Below are 4,943 nucleotides of genomic sequence, written 5' to 3' on the forward strand. Positions count from 1 at the left end.
AGTAAAGTTGATATAAATATATTACTCTTACAGAGTCACCATAAACATGAGGGGTCTTGAAAAAGCTCATGGAAAGATACCAAGGGACAGTTACAGTTGCACAACATGGCAAGTGCAGTTGCTGTGACTGGATTGTACATGTAAACACTGATGAAACGGCAAATATTTTCATTGTATATACATTGCTACAATAAAAAGAAATAAAGTCACTGAGAAAGTTACATTCCAAGCATCAGTAGTTAAAGTCTGAAGCTATGAATATGACTCTAATGCAAAGGGTATTTGTACTCAGCATTCCATTATATTTTTCCTGCCAAAAGTAAAAATGATGTCAGGAGGTTTTTGTGCCTAGTTATGTATACATGAGCAAGGCGATGGTAGTGGGTGATTAAGAAGTGAAACCTGTGAATACAAATAAACTCTGATGCTGTTGTTAAGGGCCATCAAGTCAGTTCTGACACATAGCAACCCTGTACAGGGTATCTGAGGAGTGGCTTGTGAATTGGAACCACCAACATTGCAACTGCAGTCCAGTATTTATCCTACAAAATAGATTCTGATAATAGCAGGAAAAGTGAGACTATTTGTTTATAAAATCTTATAGTAGTCCACATTTAAAATGGGTAGCAATCAAGTCTTGGATCCCCTAATTCTCACCTTGATTTTCAGTGGCAGACATTATAGCATAATGATTAAGATCATATATATCACAGATTCTCGAAGCAAACTAGCTGGCGTCAAAGCCCAGCTCCATAATTTGCTAGTTTTGCCTTAATGGGCAAATGACTTCACATCTATTCCAGTTTCCTTATCAGCAAAACGGGGATAATGATAGTAGCCATGTCAGTGGGCTGTTGTGAAGCTTAAAGGAGTTAATGTGCGTTATGACCTTAGACCAGTGCCTGAACAGAGTAAATGCTATGCCAAATGTTGTCTATTATTAATTAATCACATGAGACCAAACAAATAGAAATTGATTTTATAAAAATATTGTTTAAATATATGTTAATTTTATCTGAAATAATCAACGGTGTCTATATAGGAATTTTCTCATTAAATTTTCACTTGTATGTAAACATGGTTGATTGTATAAAAATTTAAAACATTGACTAAGTAGGAAAATGTATCACTGCCATCTGCATGTTTATCCCATGCAAAAATTTCTATTTGCATTTACTATTACTTAGTAAACACTAATACACACACAAATACTAATCAGCTGCTGTAAAGTTGGTCCATAAGATCTGGTCTATAAGACAGAATGTCCTTTTTAAAACTGTTTATAAAGCTAATTCTAATAAAAGCAAGAAACATTAGACCTTAAAAAACTGGCTGTGGGAAGATCTGAATATGGGAAGGCTTAGGTATGGGAAACCTAAATTTGAAAAAGCCTAGACCTGGGGAAGTGTTGTAAGGCCTAGACTATGGAACACATTAGAATACCTGGATATTGCAGATACTGGAAGACCTGAATGATAGAAGGCCGGTACACTTCAGACTGTGGAAGACGTGGATATTGAGCCCGCTGTTGGAAGACTGGGTAGTTGTCAGAACACCTGAAGATGTCGGAAGACGTAGAGATGCTGGAAGATGCAGAGATGCTAGAAGACTAGGAGATGCTGGAAGACAAACAGATGCTGGAAGCCCTGGAGATGCTGGGAAATCGGGAGATGTAGGAAGACATGGATTTGTTGGAAGACGGAGTTTTGTTAGAAGACGTTGTCTTTGCTAGAAGACGTGGATTTCATGGAAGATGGAAGACATGGATTCTCTGGAAGCAATAGATTTTCTGGGAGATGTGGATAAATCTGGAAGACCTGGAGTTCATTGGAAGCTGTAGGGTTTTTTGAAGACCTGGATTTTCAGGAAGACCCGAATTGTCCGGAAGACCTGGAGTGTTGGAAGATGTAGATTTGAAGGAAGATCTGAATTTTCTGGAAGACGTGGATTTTCTGGAAGACGTGGCTTTATCAGAAGACCTAGATTTGGTGGAAGGCATGAATTTTCCCAGAGGACGTGGATTGTCTGGAAGACCTGGATGTTTTAGGAAGACATGGGTTAACTGGAAGATCTGGATTTTTCCGGAAGATATAGATTGACTGGAAGATACGGATTTGGTGGAAAACATACTTTTTTTTTCTTCTTCTTCTATAAAATGGTAACAGACTGGATTTCTCTCCAGAAGACATGGTTGACTGGAAGTTCTGGATTTTTCTGAATACATAAAATGGTTGGAAGACCCGGACTGACTAGAAGACTTGGCTTTTCAGGAAGACAGGATTTTTCTGGAAGATGTGGAGTGTTTGGAAGAACTGGATTTGAAGGAAGACCTTAAAATTACTGGATGATACAGATATTCTGGAAGATGTTTATTTTACTGGAAGATTTGGATTTTGTGGAAGACCTATAGTTGTTGGAAGGCTGGCTCTTCTGGAGGACTTGTAGGAAGACATGGAATGTCCAGAAGACACTGATTGTCTGGAAGGTGTGGATTTGCCGGAAGACAAAGATCTTCTGGAGGACTAGAATCTTCTGGAAAACGTTGACATTGTTAGAAGACTTGGAATTAGTTGGAAGCCTTGGTGTTGCTGGAAGACCTTGACACTGGCGCCATTGGAAACCCTGGACATTGGAGACATTGGAAGCACAGGATGTTGGAGATATTGGAAGCCTTGGATTTTGGAGACATTGGTTACTCTGGATATTGGAAACAATGGAATACTCAAAGCCACAGACACTGGAAGCCCTGGACATTTGAGACATTATAGGTCCTGTACCTTGGAAACCCTAAAGATTGTAAAATATAGATACTGGAAGACCTTGACATTAAAAATCCTAAAATAATAAGCCCTAGAATTAGAGACCTGGTAGTGCTGTGAACTGTTAGGCACTGAACTGTTAACCACAAGGTCAGCAGTTCAAACCTACGAACAGCTCCATGGGAGAACATAAGGCTATCTGTTCCCATTAAAGATTTATCATCTCAGAAACCTTATACAGGGTCACTATGTGTCAGAATCAATTTTGTGGCAGTGGATTTTGCTTTTTTGGGTTTTTTTGTTTTGTTTTGTTTTGTTTTTAATTAGAGATGCTGGAAACCCTGGATATTGAAAGTTCCATTTTAAAAAACATGGAATGTGGAAGACTTAAATTGTCATGACAGTGGAAGTATAGGGTGCTGGCAGGCCTAGACATAAAATGATCTGGGTGTGAAGAGACCTACTCATTCAGACACTGGAGATACTGAGACATCTGAACGCTGGAAGATTTGGTTCTTGGAGATATTGAAAGCAACTGGGTATTGGAAGAACTAGTGATGACAAGGCATTGCAAAACCAAGATTCTGTAGACATTAAACAATTGGGGAACTAGATGTGTACGTGCTAGAAGGTACTGGAAGAGGTGAACTTGAATACTATGAAATACATGGATGTAAATAGAAGACACTAGAAGATCAGGAGTGTAGAAGACTTTCTGGACCCTAAAAGATATAGACCTTAAAGCTTGACTGTTGGGGATACTGGAAGACCCAGACTTTTAATGACCTGGTCTTGGAGAAATTGGAAGACATGGGCATTGGAGATGCTGCAAGCCAGAGATTACAAAACAATGGATGTTAAATTTATACCATCTGGCGATTTGAAATGTTGGAGATGTGGAGCTGGGAAAGTTTGATGCTGGAGACAGTTTTGAAAGGCCTAATATAATAAATATTGCAATGTCTGGAGACTGGAAGACCATGTTACAAGACATTGACAATATTCAAAGACTTTCAGATTATGATCCAGATAAAATAGTAAAAGACATGTCATCAAATTATTCTGAGTCTTTATAATTATAGTATCTCTCCCCCAAAAAAGAGACACACAAGGTAAAAACATTCCAGGAAGATGACAAAAGAGGAAGCAGGGAAAGTCAAGTAAAATCAAGTAGTGTGAATGGGTTCAAACCTATCTTCATCACCTCAGTGAACTGGTCTTCTGGATCGTCACAGCTTGACAGGATGAGAGTGGGGCTTACCAAAGAATAAGCAGTGTCAAGGTTGGGGGAACTACTTGGCTCTGGTTCAAGTGTCAGTAAACCTTTGCAAAAGGCCAAAAAGTAAATCTTTAAGGGTTTTCAGGTCATCGGATCTGTTTTAACCACTCAACTCTGCTCTTCCAGTGCTGAGACAGTAAATAAATAAATGAGCGAACAATGGCTGTATTGTGATATAACTTTAAAAAAAAAAAATAGATGGATGTAAAGGTAGATGTTGTATAATAAAAGGAGGGGAGTGGTTGATCTTGCAGTCCAGGAGCGGAGGACCCTGGGACCATCAAGGGAGAAGAATGGAGTGTGGGACCCTATCCAGAGAAGTAGTGACACCAGAGATGGAGGCAGAGACGATGACGTGGAGAGATAGAGCAGTTAGGAAGTCTGGATTCAGGGAGGGGCTGTATACTGATAGCCTGGGGTGTGTGTGGCAGGCTTGCGGGTGTATCCTTTGGTTGTTTGAATGGTTACATATTCCTGAGTGCTTAGGTATATGTCCAAAAACAACAACAACAACAACAACAACAACAACAACAACAAAACAGGGAGAATGGAAGCAAATATTGTTGACTAATGATGCATGGAGAGGATTGTAATCATTGCAACGACACGGAATATGATAGGATGAATGTAAAGCTGATGTTTTCCCATGTAAAGCACCACTTAATTCACAATAAAAACCTTTTAAAAAGATGGGACAGATTTGGTCCAGGAACCTTAGTTTTCCAAGACTTGTTCTAGATCCCAAATCTAGGGTATGGTAAACTTAAGTATATTTACTGCCAAGAGAACAAATACAGCATGGAGGCATGATGGTGGACATACAATGCGATTTGATGGTACTTAGGAAAGAAGTCTAACCAGAATCGAAGAATGGAGTTCATTTTTCTAGACAATTTTCAAGGGAC

General features: G+C 39.1%; 1 pseudogene; it reads left to right on the forward strand.

The window, feature by feature from the left end:
* Window positions 1-1,562: 1,562 nt before the first annotated feature.
* On the forward strand, window positions 1,563-2,218 carry LOC102819229 (annotated as a pseudogene).
* Window positions 2,219-4,943: the final 2,725 nt, after the last annotated feature.

The sequence above is a fragment of the Chrysochloris asiatica genome, unplaced genomic scaffold, assembly GCF_000296735.1.
Source record: "Chrysochloris asiatica unplaced genomic scaffold, ChrAsi1.0 scaffold00308, whole genome shotgun sequence".
Lineage (NCBI taxonomy): Eukaryota > Metazoa > Chordata > Mammalia > Afrosoricida > Chrysochloridae > Chrysochloris > Chrysochloris asiatica.